The following is a 19,536-nucleotide window of genomic DNA, read 5'->3' as shown; positions in this document are numbered from 1 at the left end:
AAATAATTTGGCAGATTTTTACTATAACTGTTAGGTTATGTATTAATCTGTCTCCAAACCAAAAGTACAAAGCAGAAATGATACTTAGTCTTTGTCTGCTCCTTGTCATGTCAAGTGCTGAAGGCAATCTTTTGTCCTGATGGTTTTTTAGGTCACATACTGCAGCAGCAGCATACTGATAAAGAAAATATTAAATTAAAGAGTGATAACAATGCAGGTATACAGACAGACAATAACTTTGAATAATGTTAATGTTTAGCCCGTCGCTCGGCCACAGATGTCAAAACTGTCCAGCTCTGTGCCTACAATAGAGACTGCCTTCCTCACCAGTTTGTCTAGGCGTGAGGCGTCTCTCTTCTTTATGCTGCCTCCCCAGCACATCACCATGTAGAAGAGGGCACTCACCACAACCGTCTGATAGAACATCTGCAGCATCTTATTGCAGATGTTGAAGGACGCCAGCCTTCTAAGGAAGTATAGTTGGCTCTGTCCTTTCTTACACAGAGCATCAGTATTGGCAGTCCAGTCCAATTTATCATCCAGCTGCACTCCCAGGCATTTATAGGTCTGCACTCTCTGCACACAGTCATCTCTGATGATTACGGGGTCCACGAGGGTCCTGGGCCTCCTAAAATCCACCACCAGCTCCTTGGTTTTGCTGGTGTTCAGGTGTAGGTGGTTTGAGTCGCACCATTTAACAAAGTCCTTGATTAGGTTCCTGTACTCCTCCTCCTGCCCACTCCTGATGCAGCCCACGATAGCAGTGTTGTCAGTGAACTTTTGCACGTGGCAGGACTCCGAATTGTATTGGAAGTCCGATGTATATAGGCAGAACAGGACTGGAGAAAGTACAGTCCCCTGCGGTGCTCCTGTGTTGCTGACCACAATGTCAGACCTGCAGTTCCTGAGACGCACATACTGAGGTTTGTCTTTAAGATAGTCCACGATCCATGCCACCAGGTATGAATCTACTCCCATCTCTGTCAGCTTGTCCCTAAGGAGCAGAGGTTGGATTGTGTTGAAGGCGCTAGAGAAGTCCAGAAACATAATTCTTACAGCACCACTGCCTCTGTCCAAGTGGGAGAGGGATCGGTGTAGCATGTAGATGATGGCATCCTCCGCTCCCACCTTCTCCTGGTATGCGAACTGCAGAGGGTTGAGGGCGTGACGAACCTATGGCCTAAGGTGGTGAAGCAGCAGCCGCTCCATGGTTTTCATCACATGTGACATCAGAGCGACAGGCCGGAAGTCATTCAGCTCACTAGGATGTGGTACCTTTGGTACTGGGGTGATGCAAGATGTTTTCCAAAGCCTCGGGACTCTCCCCTGTTCCAGGCTCATATTGAAGATGTGCTGTAGAGGACTCCCCAGCTCCAATGCACAGGCCTTCAGCAGTCGTGGCGATACTCCATCTGGACCCGCTGCTTTACTGGCACAAAGCCTCCCCAGCTCTCTGCTTACCTGGGCTTCTGTAATTGTGGGTTGAGGTTAACTCTCTCCTATGCCGGTATCAGCAGAAGAATGGGTGGAGGGTGCAGTACTCCGAGGTGAGAGTGGGTTAGGGTGGTCAAACCTGTTTAAAAAAAAAAAAAAAAAAAAAAAAAAGTTGTTCATCTGGTTTGCTCTCTCCACCTCTCTCGATGGTGCCACCCCGTTTCGAGCTGCAGCCAGTGATGATCTTTATCCCATCCCACACTTCCTTCATGCTGTTATTCTGCAACTTCTGCTCCAACTTTCTCCTGTACTGTTCCTTCACCACCCTGACCTGGACTCGGAGTTCCTTATAATTACATATAATTACATTCTATCTTTACTGTTACTTTTTAATATCTTTTTAATAGACTCATATCTCTGTCTTTGATTAAGTAAATGAACATAAATAAAAAATGACCCAATTTTCAAAATAGTTGACTAAGTCCCTTAATGTAACACCATCCATATATTTTCTAAGAGAGTTATTTTCAGTGACAAAACTCAGAGGGATGAAAGATGTATGAGGTAACAAAACAGGCTAGTCCTAAACAGCATGGTAAAAGCACTGTAATTAGTACAATGGTTGAAAAAGTGTTGTCATATCACATTTGTCTTACTTTACAGTTAGATAGCGGTTGAGATACAGTTGCTTCTACCTACTTTCTTTCTTTGAATTTTGGAATCTTGTGTTACATTTTGGAGAGCTGGATTGCAGTGCAGCTGCTGGAAGTTTATATCAGGGCCTGCACAATCTTGGTTGAATTCCTTTTTGTCCCTGAGTCAAATATCCCTTGTAGCCACAAAAATTGCTGTCCACAGATAATGGACCTTAGTCTAATTGTGTTCTTCATGCAGCTCTTGCTAACTACTGACATTCCCCATGCCAAGCCAAGAATGAGAACATAAGTATGCTCTCATTGCGATACATGCAGTATTTCTCCAGTATCCTGAGGGACACATTAGTGTGTCTTGGCCTCCTTAGTAAATAGCTATATTGCTGACACAATTTGCAGATATATTGAGTGTTACAAGGCAAAGTATAAATGTTACTAACAACTCTGTTTGATCCTTGGTGTGCAGACGCAGCTAAGGAAATAGAGCTAGAAGGCCAGTCAAGCCACAAGTTCCAAATCAAATTAAAGAATCCAGTTCATACAATACAAACAGTATTGGATGGGGCATTTTGATTTTATTTTACTAACCTTTTTCTGCAGCATTTTCAAAACTGGGTCACAGTGCTGCCTTAACATGCTTAGATCCTTGAGTTGTCTTTCTCAGGAATACTTTAGGGTCTTCCTGTTGTCTGTCAGTGTTAAACTTTTCATATTTCTTTTACCTTTTTTAAAATCCTGTTCATTGGTTATGTTTAATAGTATGTCATTACTTTATCAAATAAAATGCCTTGAATCTGCTGTAATACTTCTGTGTAAAATAAAATGTGATTAATAATGTAAGATTTCTTCTGTGTCAGCTTTGCATTTGCATGTTTTTCTTCTGGGAAGTTTTTCTACATTCCAAAATCATACAGTTAGTTTTTTTGTCAAGTTGAAATTAGTCTAGTGAAAAGGTCTTCAACCTTTTTTCCCCTGAGAGCTACTTTTACAAAATGAAAATGGCTGAGAGCTACTCATGTTTTCTAACGCATATTCGTATAGCTTATTTCAACCCAAACAAACTGATTAAGCTTGTTTTGCCTGAACATTAACAAAATGTTGGTGTCCACAACTCACATTTTGCATTAAAACATCACAGAAAATATTTAGTTCACCTGCAAGTGTATTTTGTATGTCTATATTCATTTTCTAGTGTATCTCACACTATTGAATTAAAACATGAATGCTGTCAAAACTAAACAATGCAATTACAAATACACAGATATTACTTATTCATTTGTTATTTTGTTACATGTCACTGTTTCACTTCACAAGAAAATTTACATGTCCAGTTGCATGTGTGATGTGGTTTTTAGTTAGTCAGATGACTGGCACTGCATAGAGTCAACAAGAGAGGTATATGGTGGAGTGCATCTGCTTAGGTTCATTCTTATGGAGTCATTTAAATGTTCATCTGTCAGTCTTGTTCTGAACTTTGATTTCATGGCATTCAAGTCAGAAAAGGCAGACTCACAGAGGTGTGTAGACCCAAACAAAGCAAACATTTTCAGAGCTGCTTGATGAAGATTCTTATAGTTATCTGGCTCTACTAAGCTCCAGAAATACTGAGAATGCTGTTGAGACTTTAACTGCACATTATTTTGAAGGTTTACTAATATATAATACAGTGGTACCTTGAGATACGAGTGCCCCAACGTACGAGTTTTTTGAGATACAAGCCGTCACTAGGTCGATTTTTTTTGTCTTGGGTTACGAACCAAAATTCGAAATACGAGCCATCAATGAGCTTGTCCCCGCACATTCCAAGGAACTGACGACAGAGGAGTTGACGGAACTACAGACGCAGCAACATACGGAGGTTCTGCAGGAGATCGGTATCGCGGAGGAGGTTATCTCTTAAAGTGAGATAAAGGAAGTGTTTGTGAATTTCCCCTTGGGATTAATAAGGTATCTATCTATCTAGCTATCTATCAATGTGGGAAAAAGTTTTGAACTTTAAAGAAAAGAAACACCCTGAAAAAATTATAACTGATCATACAGCGGCGCTATTTAATGACACTTGCCTAACACTTGACTTTATTGAAAAGAAACTGCACGTGCACCAGCGCTATTTAATGACATTTGCCTAACGCTTGACTTTATTGAAAAGAAACTGAATGTGCAGCGGCGCTATTTAATGACACTTGCCTAACTCATTTCAGAAACATTCTAAAGGGGAAGCTACTTGGACAGGTTTCTATTGAAACGCCCTGCGAATGAAAGTGACGAAAGCGTGGCAAAAAAGAAAAAAAACTAGTGAAGAAGAAAATTAAGTTAAGCAAAAGTGAAGTGAAAGCAAAAAACATTACAATACGCTAATCGGCTTCGCCAACATCTGTTTACTTCTTTAGATTCTCTTTTATGTATTAGGTTTTATTTTGTTTGTATTCAATATTTGTTCATTATAAATACATTTTTCTTATGTTGAAAACATTTAACAAAAAATTGGGGTGGTTTTTTGGGGGCTGGCACGAATTATTCTCATTTCAATAAATTTCAGTGGGGAAAATTGATTTGAGATACGAGCATTTTGACTTACGAGCTCGGTCACGGAATGAATTAAACTTGTATCTCAAGGTATCACTGTATATAAAATCCAGTGTTTCTCTGTCTGTATGTCTGTCTGCTTTTCACGAGAGAACTGCTTAACAGATTTAGATTGTTTTTTTTTCTGTAATTTACTTGAACATTCCAGTTGATTTTGCGACTTCTCTCATTTCGCTATGTATCATAGTTCGTTTGCAGTACCGATTTATTTGTGCGAATCTGAGATCCACACAACAGGCTGGGGGGAGGGGCCTTCCTCACTCACTTTCAAGCTTCGGGGCATGTTCCCTAACTCCGCTTAGCTAGCGAACAAGACAACAATTGAATTCAGCTTTGTTTAATATTTAAAATAAAGTGTTACTTAGGTCTTGATGAGTGTGAGTCCAGATATTCTCTTAAGTGTATGCCACATTGAAAAGATTGCAATTCAGTTTGTGGATCATGATTGTGTGTTAAAAGGATCGTGATATGATTTTTTGGAAAGATCGCCCACTCCTAATTTGACTAATCAAGTTTTCAAATTTATGTACAGTAGGATTCATTAACCCTATGACGAGCTACTTGGAAAGTGGTTGCGAGCTACCGGTGGCTCACGAGCGACATGTTGGAGACCCAGGTCTAGTGTAACCGTATATGCATCAGCTTGTCTTGTGATAGTCTATTCCATGCCCCCTGCATTTCTCATTTTCAATGTCCAGCTCCCAGGGACTTGTATACTGTGATGGACGGCTGGCAGCTCAACCCGGCTGGGATGCCCAAAGAATAAAAGGATGGAGGAAGGCAGCAACTTGTGGACACTACCTCCCCCAAAGCGCTAGATGGCAGCTTCTCTAAATTGCAGCAGTGCCTCGGATTCCCGCAGGGCACTATGGGACATGGAGTCCGACAACACAGACCTGCTGGGTATCGTGGGTGCCATCAGGAGTCATGCCTCATCCTTACCCCGGAAGTACTCCCAAGTCATGAGGATGGAAGCTCCAAAGTACTTCCGGGCTGAAGAAAAAAGCAAGTTCTCTATCTGACCCGGAAGTGCTGGCAAGTCACGTGGACGGAAGGACAGAAGCACTTCCGGGTGAAGGACTATTTAAAGGACTCCGAGCCGAAGTTGGGAGGTGTATGACAGAACTTGCTGGGAGGAGTGAATTGTATTTATAATTATTGTAATTTGGGGTTTAATTACCTGTTAATTGTGGCTGGGGTGCTTTGGAGGCACTGTTTAAGAAAAAGAAGAAGCATTAAAATACTTCTGAGTGCTTTTACCCTATGTCCTGAGTGTCTGTCTGTTGGGTTTAAGAGGCAACAGCGACCCCTAGCATTGACAATCCATAAACCGTGCAGGATAAATGTCTAAAAAATAAAATGTTTAAAAACTTTAAGGGGCTGCGGTAGGTTGGCGCCCTGCCCGGGATTTGTTCCTGCATTGCACCCTGTACTGGCTGGGATTGGCTCCAGCAGACCCCCGTGACCCTGTGTTAGGATATAGCGGGTAGGAAAATGACTGACTGACTGACTTTAAGGGGTATCTATAAACAAGTATATAGCACCAGTGAATATGATTACTCTGACTTGATATGAAAGAGCATGGTATGGCCTGCATGGAGTTTGCACATTCTCCCTGTATCTATGTGGATTTTCCACTATGCATTCTGATCTTTCACCCATATCTTATCACATACATATTAAGTTAATTGTACACTGCAAACTGGTCCTGGACTAGGGTTAGCATCTGTGTTATGGTTAGTACTGTTGCAATAGTCGGCAAGTCCCCATAACCCTAAATTGGATTAGTTGGTTGATGGAGTGAGGGTTCATTTTTTGGCTATAGTGTACATCCACTGCTTACAATGAGATATTATCTGCATGGTAATAATTTGCTGCTTAAAGCATTTTTTTTTATCAGTTTCAAATTTTACAAACACAACACATAGCAACAGGGACTAAAACTAGAAAATCTATATTGATGACATGTGCCAGGAACTGGGGTAGAGAAAATCATCGTTGATCACCTTTCTATTTGTTAAGCTGTCACAAAAACGTTTTCATTAACGTTTTAATGTGACACTGTGGTGATGCAGTCTGGTTTGCCCCATAAGCTTGCTCCTACATCTTTTATCGGGGGTTACCGAGGGGAACTGCTGGTGTCCTACTTAATGTAATTCTGGCTGGAGCCTGTCCTGGCAGTAGCAGACATAGGGAGGAAATGACTTGTGTTCAGTGTGCCAGCCTATCTCAGGGCACACATGACTTTCAGATGTGGTAGGAAAATTATAAAGCAGGGTAAACAAAAATCCACAGAGGTGCTGGGAGAGTATGTTGACTACACAGACAGTGATCAGGCAGGGATTCAAAACCAGGGTCCTGGATCCATGAGGCAGGAACATTAACCACTTATCTACTATAACTAATTAACTACTTGTCTACTGTAACTAATTACAGAAACCAAGTATAGGTATATGGTAACAGAGATTATGTTGGCCTATAATGCCTGATGCCCTTGACCCAACACCTCCCCAGCTAGAACTGAGCTCTAAACCTTTGTGCTGTAAAAAGCTATATAGTAAAAATGTATATTTGGAAAAATAAAGTGTGGCATAATTCATGGAAAAAATAGACACTCTCATACAGTTCCCACCGACTTAGATGAATACCTGCCTTTCAGTTTTCATCTGACTGGCCCAATAACCAATTTTTAAGCTGCTTTGCTAGTTTAAATTACAAGGGTTACTCTTGATCAACAGATGATTTTAGTCATATCAAACTACCAACTTTTCAAGGGATTTTCAGTCATAGCCTTTATTTACAAAAACTAGGTGAGTTATGGAAAGTTGGGGTTAATGTCTGTTTTGTTATGTGATATTACCAATGACTCAGTCATATTGCTGTACAACTAGCCACAATTTTGTTGCAACTATGTCACTATGTGTTTGAAAGTGTACTTGAATCTGCAAGAGAACGAATAGGGAACAGCAGTGGTGGCCTGAGGAAAAGAGGGAAACAGTGTTCTGGATTGTGCAAAACATGAGATGCTGGCAAAACTATCTATTCAATGTCTCCTATTTGTCTTACCATGGCATAGTGGATAAAGAAAAAAGATACATCACATTGATTGTCTACCAAAATGTGTTGACTTGGTAATATTTGTGCAGCGCAATCATAATTTGAAACTTTGCTGTGAATTTATGAGGGGATTGCCTAATCTGTCATCCGCTGCAATTCCTTTTCATATAATCTGACATCCTTAAGGCCCCAAGATCCAGCAACTGCAGCCATTAAGTGTGGCATGCTCTCAAACTCAAACTTTTGTAGTGGGACATTTGCCTAATGTACATCTCAGGCAACAAGCAACCATTTTTAACAGTCCTTGTCCTCAATCCACACCCTTCTGAATGCTAACTTTGAGAAGCTAAGTATGAGTTTAGATGATGTGACTTTAACTCATTAATCATTATCCTGTCTGCTTAACTTTAGAACCAACAAACTTGTCTGGCCAGAAAGGCTGAAGGCTGCATCTGCAATCTGAACTGTTCAGAAACTACCTCCATAAAAGTAAGTGAAGCCATGTTTCTGTCAGATTATAAAGCAAATTAAAATTCCATGTAGTTTTTCTTATTGTTTGAATGAACTAGAAAGACAACTGAAGGCAGTATTTTCATGCCCATTTATGCCATCTCTTTCTTATCAGTTGTAGTTGGGTTTAATCATATTCAGCTGTCAGTCTGGTTTCATATTCCAATTATTTTAATATGACCCATTTGGATACTTGTTTCATAAATTCTTGCAGCATATTTTTTATTTTGCAAATCTAGCTTACTAACTGGAAAAGTTTAGACCAAAGTTATGTATTATGTGTAGTGTGTACTTTTCAGACATTTGAGAAAGATTTTACATTTTAGGCCCATTCTGTATTCTAGTAATTGTCCAGATGGTTGTCAGAGATGTTTTTTAAAGTCATCACTTGATGATTATTGGACACAAATCCTATTTCTGAAGGCTCAGGTGCTAGAATGGGATGTGGACAAAGATAATGCCCTGAATCCTTTTTTAATAGATTTTTCCCTCCCACTGCCACCTTCTTCCACTGTCCAGTCTCCCTGCATCATCCCTACTACATCAACAAGTCTTGCCGTGTCAACTTGACTGGCAATAGACGAGTCCACCTCTGTCCATCAGTGTGAGCTGTCCTTAACTGAAGACAAAGTAAGGTGACATCTGTGGAAGCTATACACAGGAAAAGCTGTGGGACCAGATGGAGTCAATCCTCAAGTTCTTAAGGCCTGTGTTGGCCAACTTTGTGGTGTCCTCCGTCACCTGTTCAGTCTGTCCCTAAGGCTTAAACAAACTGTCACTGCTGTGGAAAACATCCTGGATTGTTCCTGTTCTAAAAAAGGCAGGCACATCATCACCTAATCACTATGGACCAGTGGCAGTTGCGTCTCACATCATGAACACTGTTGAGAGACTGGTTCTGAACTATATGATTCCTTTTGTGGTAGCCATCCCTGTTATGGGGTGAGCTCAGAGATATGCAGGTGGTTGAGCCTATGGTGTCCTGGATAGTCGACTATTTGCCAGGTAGAATGCACTTTGTGAGACTCGAGGACTGCATTTCTGATGTGGATGTGAGCAACACTGGAGCACCACAAAACGTCCTGTCTCCTTTTCTCTTCACTCTGTGGACCTCTGACTCCAAGTATAACACCAGGTCAAGTCAGTTGCAGAAAATTCTCAGATGACTGTGCACTTATGGTGTGTTTACACGATGAGACATAGTATAGAGTCAGGTGGAGAATTTTGTTTCTTGGTGCAGAAAGAATTATCTACAACTTCACATAACCAAGGAACTGGTTATTTATTTTCGTCCCACCAAAGAACCTCAATGTCTGGTCACTATTCAGGAAGTGGATATAATAATAATAATAATAATAATGCATTTTATTTATAAGGGCACTTTACTTTAGCAGTAAATCTCAGCACTTCTATAAGTACTTGGGGGTCCACATCAATGACAGGTTAGACTGGTCTCGTAACATAGAGGAACTATAAAAGAAAGGGCAGTCAGATATGACTTATTCAGTTTATTCTGATTATTATGCATGAAGGTAGTACAATCTATGAAAAAATCAAGCTATATGTCGTGCTGGTACAATTTTGATATGCTAGGAATGCTTGAAAGGCCGATACCAAACACAGATTTCATGTTGTTTGATTGGCCTATTCCAATACAGATTCTGTTTTTTTTTTTTTTCTTTTTATTCCCCCCTTTATCCATTTTTTACACTAAGCTCCTGCATAACCAGATACATAAAAGCCTTATGTCCTGTAGTAAAGTGTATGTTTATAATTAATTAAACTATAGAGCATAGGGGTTTTAACAGTTAATTTTTATTAACAAAATTAAATTATGTAGGCTTATTATTCAGTGACCATAGAAATACTAAAATAAATAAACATAAAATAAATGCTAATAAAATCTGTACAAAAATATTTATCCGTAATGCATATGTTATAAAAGAAAATAAAATGCTTCTCAATAATTGTTAATTTTTCTCTGTAATACAGTAATCCCTCCTCCATCGCGGGGGTTGCATTCCAGAGCCACCCGCGAAATAAGAAAATCCGCGAAGTAGAAGCCATATGTTTATATGGTTATTTTTATATTGTCATGCTTGGGTCACAGATTTGCGCAGAAACACAGGAGGTTGTAGAGAGACAGGAACGTTATTCAAACACTGCAAACAAACATTTGTCTCTTTTTCAAAAGTTTAAACTGTGCTCCATGACAAGACAGATGACAGTTCCGTCTCACAATTAAAAGAATGCAAACATATCTTACTCTTCAAAGGAGCAAACAAATCAATAGGACTGTTTGGCTTTTAAGTATGCGAAGCACCGCGGCACAAAGCTGTTGAAGGCGGCAGCTCACACCCCCTCCGTCAGGAGCAGAGAGAGAGAGAGAGAGATAGAGAGAGACAAACAAAAATCAATACGTGCCCTTCGTGCTTTTAAGTATGCGAAGCACCATGCAGCATGTCTTTTCAGGAAGCTGCACAAAAGATAGCAACGTGAAGATAATCTTTCAGCATTTTTAGACGAGCGTCCGTATCGTCTAGGTGTGCGAACAGCCCCCCTGCTCAATCCCCCTACGTCAGAATCAGAGAAAGTCAGTGCAAGAGACAGAGAAAAGTAAGTTGGGTAGCTTCTCAGCCATCTGCCAATAGCGTCCCTTGTATGAAATCAACTGGGCAAACCAACTGAGGAAGCATGTACAAGAAATTAAAAGACCCATTGTCCGCAGAAACCCGCGAAGCAGCGAAAAATCCGCGATATATATTTAAATATGCTTACATATAAAATCCGCGATGGAGTGAAGCCGCGAAAGGCGAAGCGCGATATAGCGAGGGATTACTGTATACCTATCTAAAGCAAAGCTTAATATGAAAAAAGTAGTTTTCACAATTTCCCTCTCTCTCTCTTTCACACAATCAATTAATTGACATTGGCAATTAAACACTACCTAATGTAAATATATATGCACTTATAGGTTTTAATCATTTTAAATGATAAATTGCACTACAACATTTTTGCTTTTAAAATATATATTTACTATATTTAAACAGGTGTTTTTTTTTTCTTCAGTGTGTCAGGTAGACATTCAGAATTCTTGAGGTGTTGTTATAAATGTGGATTACCATTTGAATTATATAGTATTCGTTTCTTACCAAAACGTATTGTGTGTGACACACAGCAACAAATAAAAAACATTAAAAAAGCTACAAATGTGTCAAATGTTCATAAGTTATTTATCAAGAAGACACAAGGCTAACATGCTTAACAGGTTTATAAGTAAAAGATATATTTACTGTTAAACTAAATACCCTATTGTCTACTAAGCAATAATTTCAAATTCTTCTTTATCTAATTTGTTTTCTAATTAAAAATGTAAGCTGATGCACTTAAAACAAGAATGCAGTTGCTGCTATTTGTTTATACTGCAGGAAATTTGCTGCAAGAAAAGACAGTACTTGTATTAAGCATTAATGTGCCTTGGTAAATTACTTTTATTTATTTTATCAATGAGGCAGTATAACAAGTTAAAACTGTAAAGTACACTGTAGCAATAACTAGAATATTGATTATCTGCTAAACAGAAGTATCCCATTCTGCACTACGTCTGCCCATATTAAAAAAAAAAAAATATATATATATATATATATATATATATATATATATATATATATACTGTATATATATATATATATATATACTGTATATAATTTTCAGAGTAACATTCTGTATTTCTGTGTGATTTTGTTTTGGTATTCAATATTTTTTTTGCTTTTGAAAAAAAGAAACTTTACATGAAATCATATCATCAGATGCAGAATAATATAGGTACAAAAAAGTAAATTTAAGTTATCTTAACATGTAAGAGTGAGAGAGGTCAAATGTGCTCAGCTGATGAAAGGAAAAAGAATCAAAACCATATCATAATTTCTTACACACTTGGCTCGATAGATGGAAAAATCTTTTTTTACCATTAACATTAAATATTTCAAGGAATTCTGAAAAGTATAAATTAAATTGTTTGAAAACAAAAATGAGATTCTAAATTAGAGATTAATCTAATGTCTACACTGAAAAGACTTAGCACAAAATAATATGAGAGTTCCTTAAGATGATTATACTGTATAATGTAACTAGCAATACTTGCTGTACTTTAGTTAAAAACTTGTGTTAAAAAAATTGTATTTTCTTTAATACAACTTAATGTGTTGTATTAGTATCGGTGAATTGTCTACTGTGTATCAATAGCTTTCTAAGAGAATACAGTTTTTAGGAAAGCTTTTTTGTACTTATTGTCCATAATATTAATATTGGTGTATTTTTATTTCCTGTCTGTATTTTTATGAACTATAGAGTTGTGTAGATGCCTCAAGCAAAATGTATACATTAAGCTGGATGTTTTCATTTTAGAAAAAAAGATATCTCTCAATACGTGATTTTTGTGGAACAGGGCCTATTCCTGAATTAGAGGCAGCACAAGAGTGAATAATCTGTGTCATTACCTAAACTTAAAATGAACATTATATTTCAATTTTATTCTCTAAAAATTGAGACATATTGATAATATTTATGTCGGGTACAGCATATTAACTACCACATATGACCCACCTTATTACAATAAGTTTCTTCAAACTTTTTTACTACCTAAGTACTAAAGCAAACGGTATTGGGACCCACTATGTTACAGCTGCGCAGTATGTTTTTGGCCTCATCTAGCACAGGACACATCTAAACATAAAAATCTGCGATGGGCTTTATAAGAAAATAGATTTATTGATGTGGCTGTCATGAGAATCTGTATTAATTTCTTATTTGACAAGAGAAAAAAGTCTTTGATTATACAGCTATCATACATGGACTTCAAAATGTCAGTGGCAGCCTCACTATAAATACAGTATCACAATTACAAGAGAGGAAATGCTGTATATAGACATATTCTGGGCCATCAATTGAGTACAAGTGGTATGAGCAGAATACTGAAGGTTGGCACAGAATTAACAAAAAAGGAACCAAACCACTTCTCTCAATCAAGGAATTGTCTGCCATCAGCAAAACTTGCCTAGAGCAGTGCTACTAATAAATGGTATCCTAATAACCCTTGTTTAGATGAAAAGTATACAATGTTGATATTTTAAATCTCTGTGTGCACAACATATCTCCATTACATTGAACAAAGTATGCCTCTACTAAAAAACCATAGAATAATGAATACATTTACATTCAACATTACATCATATAATAGGGATTTCACTCTAGTAGGATCATTTTTTTGTTTTAACAAAAAAAAACACATTCTACCTAATCTTAAATATATAAACATTTTCAATGTACAATATTCCTTACCAGACCTTTAGTGCCCAATCAGGTTATATGCAAAACAATATAAAAAAATAACGGCACATATTTTGAATTAATACTCCACAAAAGTACCATTAACAACTAGGAAGGTTTGAGTGTATAAATAATATAGTGCAAAATACCAGTCTCAGTTCTCACATATTTTTACTTGCCCATTTTTTTTCAAGCTCTACCACATTGATAGAGGTTCACTGGTGGAATTCCCTTATATTAAACTGAAAGAGCCCACCATGGAAATTAATTTTTTTCAGTACTAGGATCTAGGATAATAGATTTTTGTACCTTTTATTTTCTCCAAAATGCTTGCCTTTGTTTTCCAATATTGTTGCAAACTGCTTAAAATGTTTCATATTTATGGATTACATGTAGTATGATTAACTAAATTCTTTGTCTCTGAAGTCTGCAGTTTCAGTGTTAGTTTTGGTGTAATTCCTAATCAGATTCTGTTTTGCCTTACACACTCATTGACAAAAAGGCTATTTCCCATTTAGTCAAAAAGCTGAAATTTGGCAGGATTGTACATCTAGGGCAGAAGGTATTAATTAAGAAAAGACTTTTAGATATATTAATGTTTATGGGTTAAAAACAACCCCTATAATAGAAATACAAAATATCCCAAAATCTAAACAAATGCTTTGATTTGATTGAAATTTGTTGTTCCTATAGAAAAAAAAAAAATCGGCTAACGTGTTTTTTTTTATTTTTTTACTGATATTTGTCAATAATGATATTCTGCTGAGTAGGCTTATACCAATGCAATGTTTCTATTTTTTGGCTCACCACTGAGCCATATCTGGTATAGACACAGTGCCAAATAGTTTCAAAAGTATCAAAATATCAATGAGTATCAACTGTAACATTTTTTAAATTGTTTCATTACTTATTTTTCATGGTATCACCTCTAAAGTCTACATTACAAATGCACTTCAAGTTTGTTTTGGGTTTTTAGAATTGAGCCTTGTAGGCTACCAATGGGAATGGTTAGAGTTGCAGCACAGTTTCTTGTAATATCCATGCAAGTGACACAGTGGTATCGCTGCTATCTCGCAGTAAGGAGATCATAGGTTCGAGTTCCAGGTCCTCCCTACATTTACAGCGCTTTGAGTAGTGACAAAAGTGCTATATAAATGTAAAGAATTATTGTTATTATTATTATCTTATTTAAAAACTACACACACATTATTCATTGTAAACCTTTTAAACCTTTGTAATTGTTTTTGTGTTTGAAATAGGGAAGTGGTGTTTGTTGTTTTTCTACAGGTATAAAAAAAGTTTTTGTAGTTGGTTAAAACGTTTGGTGTATTAAGACAGGAGTTTGCAATTATTTTTACCTGAGGGCCATTTTTATTCAGCACTATTCATTCGGTTCAACACTCTTTAACACTAGGGCTCCATCACTCCCTATATTTTTTAAACCTTGTTGCGAAGTGTGCTGCTGTAGGATGTTACTTTATTTATTTTATGTTCAATTTTCAATTAATATGCAATCATATTTACTATATAATGTAAAGTGCTATACATTTTCTGTGCTAAATTGTATAAACAGTGGCACTACTCCACCGTATGTTCATATACTCGGTGTACTATGTTACAAATTTAATTGTGAGATGGTGATTAAAGTGAAAGAGTTGTATTTGGTTGACTGTGACAGCCACTTCACAGACAACATTTGTGTGAATGCAGCAGTGTGGTGTATTTTCTTTTAAGCTAGATCACAAAAAGTTATGCTCAGCACAGTAAGCATTGTGATTTGATGTTTTTTTTTTTTACTTTGATTATGGCCTAGCTTTGTTGCAGTTTTCTCATACTGTTGGAGAAACCAGCTTAAAATTCAGACATGCCTACAGTATACATGTTTGTGATCATGGGTGAATGGGAACTGTAGTTTTTGGGGTGGGCTGTAATGCCCATTAAGGTTAACACCAAGGCTTTTGACTACTACTGTAGATAATTATTCCTGTTTTAATGACAAAAAATTCTATTTTTTTTTATTTTCATCAATAAAAAGATTTTAATGCATACACAATTGCAATTTATTGAGTAAAAAAACAAAAGGAATAATCAACAGCACGAATGTTATACTTAAGGGCAGTTGTATGTAGCATGTTAAAATGTGCTGTAGGGAACTAATAATATTAGCCCTTGGTTTAAAAAAAAAATAAAAAACAAATATTGTATAGAGAAAAGTACTTAGTTAGTATACTTCTGATGCATCCAAATAACTGATGGCACTATAACTGATCATTGTTTTAGAAAATGTAATACAACTAGTATTTAATAATATTCACATGAAATGTGGCATAGTTGGGAATGGAAATGTAGACAAGGCAGGCAATGTACTCCAATAGAGTGGGATCATTACATAAAGATAATGAAGGTTAGAGTAGCAGAGTAGGAAAAAAAAGTAATTATCTTGGCTCCCAGTTTATCGGATCATTCTTCCTGTAGGAAATATTAAACAGTAGACTGAAGGCATGAAGAATTCTAGATGTAATTAGTGCTTCTTAAAACACATGCATACAGGTATATGCAGTATATGTGATCGCTTTGTGCTCTTCTAAAGCAAAAGACATATGTACAGTATAGAAATTGAGGCAAAGACTCAATTTGAATGTATGCCATTTGAATGCTACTTCATGACTCCTAAGTTTCCCATAGTTGCAAATGGTGACTGAATTCTACATTGAACAGCATTTTCCATTTCACCACACAGAATCTCATTTCGCCTGAGGTCTGATGACGGGAGAGTATAAATGTACCCTTATGTTCCTGGAATCATTCCAGTAATTTTCCTAGAGTTGCATGGAGAATCATGGAGAATTATTATTATTATTATTATTATTGCTGAAAAACTCCAGATTCACTGCTACCTTGAAGTGGCTGTTCCTGACTGGCAATAATGTTCTAGTTTCCTGTGCCATTCAGAAATTGCTGTATTTGTGCTGAGAGACTGAATGTGTGATATGAAAAAAATACCTGACGGCATTATGCTGCCACAACTATCTTTTATAACTGATTCCTTTAAGCAGTTCAGATGATGCTTTTCTAGTATCATTAGCAGACCTATTTAAACTGGTATTTCTTTTGATGTTATTGTTATACTGGGACATTAGTTGACTGAATGTAGCCTATCCTATTCATTACTCTGCACAACTGGTGTCAGACTATGCTAGCTCTTCCAGAAAATTTCTTTGATGATAGAACCACTATTGGTTGGATGCTTCTCAGATGGAGGCCATTTTCAGTAGACTGTAATTCATGAAATAACTAAGCTCTTTTGATTTTTCTTTTATAATCATGAATTATTTTAGGTATCCATTATCATGCCACACTGAAATGATTGTTAAGTCTTGCCGATTCTTCCTCTCGATTATGCCCACACTGTTTTGGTTTGCCTTATTGTTTTAAATAGCACTGTCTGATGTTCTTAGTGATTGACCATTATGCTATGAGAGAACAGCAGATACATTTAAAAGTGGACAATTTCTGTGCATTGTTGTTTTAATTTAAAAAAAAGAAATCAACATTCACAAGGCAGCTTCTGATTTTCACACTATAGCCCTTGCATTGTATGGAAAAATGGTGATGTTTAAATGCCATTCAATAGTATAATACTTTGATACATGATAATTTAATAATAGAATTTAGAAAAATTTCACAAGAAATTTGTGTAAAGAATGATTTGTTTCAATAGCAATAACATTAATAAGGAGAACTGTAGTGATGACATTGTTAAATAGCACAATATAGATTGATTTGGCTTTGAAATAACAACAGGGTGAGTGTGTTTAATTAAGTATACTTATCAGCAAAATTAAAATTAAGAAAAATTAAAATTTCACAACTTCTGCCCCAAATGGTTCACTGTATATTTAACTGTGTAATTCCTGCATATTTCTTCCAGCCTCTGATGTCTCACAGGTAAGAAACGTGTATAATGTATTATCACACTTCCAAAGGATATTTCAGGCACCTGCTATTTTTTTCTGTCTGTATTTTGACAGGCATATGCTGTATACAAATGATCTTTATACTTACACATATACAGAACTGCATGCATTTTCAAGCTATCAAGTTCAAAAAAGGTGGAAAATACAGAATAGTCAATGAAGGTGAAAATAGCAATGCACCTTCAAAAAATTTTCTGTTTTCTTTAATTTAAGCCTTTGCCCATAAACTATTTCATGTTTGTTTGTCTTGTATGTTTTTAAGAAGAAATTTATGTATCATTATACAGTTACTGCACTCACATTGAATTAAAGAAATGTGTGACAAATTAAGCAGTGTGCTCAGCTGTAGGCATAAACTGGCATTCGATTCACAGTTTGGATGCAGTAAACCCCTTCAGAGCCTTGAGGCCCTCCAGGACCAGATTTGCCCATCCCTATTCTAATTGCTAGTTACTAAATTTAATAGAAGTTTCACTGGACTCAAATAGTTAGCCATGGTCACCTATATTAAACCAAATTTGATTAAAATATAAAGGATAAATGGTGTTTCTTTAACTAAACAGTTTAAAAAAAAAAAAAAAAAAAAAGCAATAAAGAAAGTCAGCCAGTGTGGTCCTAATCCCAGTGCAAATTAAATGCTCAGTGGAGATGCAGCTGCTTTCAATACAGGGCTAAAGTGCACATACCTAAAATAGTTACAGCGTCTTTCAGTGAATCTCTCATTTTATTATAAAGAAGTAGTGCCTGAAGCTGTATAATCACTATTCAGCAGATGCCTAACCAAGGGAAACATTCGATTTTGTCTGGTGGACTTGCAAAATTGTCTGACCTTTAATTTTCTACTTAGAGGCCTTTGATACACATAAACATTTTTGTATGTGATCTGTTCCCGTTAATAGAAGAGTTTGTGTAAAACTTCACAGAAAGACTTAGTACCTGCCAAATGCAATAATATTTCCTGTATATTATTTTAAAAATTATTTTGTTTAGTTTTATATGTCTGTAACTAATTCAGAAAGTTAAACTATATTTAACAGTTGACTTTAGCAGCATTTTAAATACTGTCATATACAGCTGAAATTAGTATCTGAGCATCTGAGGCATGTTGCTATGTCTGTTACTTCAGTTTCTTTTAAATAAGTAAACTTTTTGGCCATTTTATTAGGTGCACCTACCTAATATTGAATTGGGCTCTCATCCTGTGTTTAGAACTGTCTAAATCCATTGGGACATTAAATTAACAAGGCATTGGAGGTGTGAAACAAGAATGCTGGTTCAAATCGATCAATATTTTATATACTTCATACACACACACTTTACTGTATTTTAACACGTTATTCATTGAAACAATAACACAGTGTTCTTAATTTCCGTTGGTTCATTTGTACAATGAAAACCTTTTTTCCAGAACATAATTAATAAAGAGCAAAGAATAATATAAGTGTTACTTCCTAATCTTTGAAATTATTGTCCATGCTGTGTCCATCTCCAATAAAGGCCATCTTGCTTGCCCTGTTATCTATTTTTGTTAATAGAAGCTTTCTTTTACAACTAGTTTCTTTGAGTCCATTGATTTTTTTATATTTGCTTTCAATTTTGCACAATTCACATTTTAAATATAGTACATAAAAGTACAGATAACTCTACAAGGATTGCACAGAGAACAAATAAACTTGAAAAAACCTAATTTAACTCTGGTACATTTCTTTATCAACTATTGCCAATTAGTAGGTTGTAATTCTATATTTCAAATTGTTTGTTCCAATCTGATCCTACAAAATGTTCATTTGAGTTGACATCTGGTGATTGAGTTGGCCACTGCATTAAGTTAAAACATACTGTCATGTTTCTGTCATCATTCCATGATCTCCTTAGAATTTTGGCACAAAGCTTTATTCTGTTAAAAAGACGAACAGACACAAATGCTGCTTTGAAATATGGACCTCATTAGCGTCAATGTTCAAATATTTGGCATTCAAACATATATCAAC

At 36.4% G+C, this 19,536-nt stretch overlaps 1 protein-coding gene across 5 annotated transcripts in view; it reads left to right on the top strand.

Annotated features, from left to right (window-relative positions):
* cald1a (caldesmon 1a) overlaps positions 1-19,536 on the top strand; it is a 333,467-nt gene that overhangs the window by 138,048 nt on the left and 175,883 nt on the right. For all 5 annotated transcript variants that reach the window (XR_003716695.2, XR_003716693.2, XM_028804805.2 and 2 more), the window contains exon 3: positions 8,142-8,219. The gene's annotated coding sequence lies outside the window, so the exon portion shown is untranslated. The remainder of the gene's footprint in view (positions 1-8,141; positions 8,220-19,536) is intronic.

The sequence above is a fragment of the Erpetoichthys calabaricus genome, chromosome 1 (assembly GCF_900747795.2).
Source record: "Erpetoichthys calabaricus chromosome 1, fErpCal1.3, whole genome shotgun sequence".
NCBI lineage: Eukaryota > Metazoa > Chordata > Cladistia > Polypteriformes > Polypteridae > Erpetoichthys > Erpetoichthys calabaricus.
Note: the sequence above shows the minus strand (reverse complement) of the source record. Positions and strands in the feature narration are given on the sequence as shown.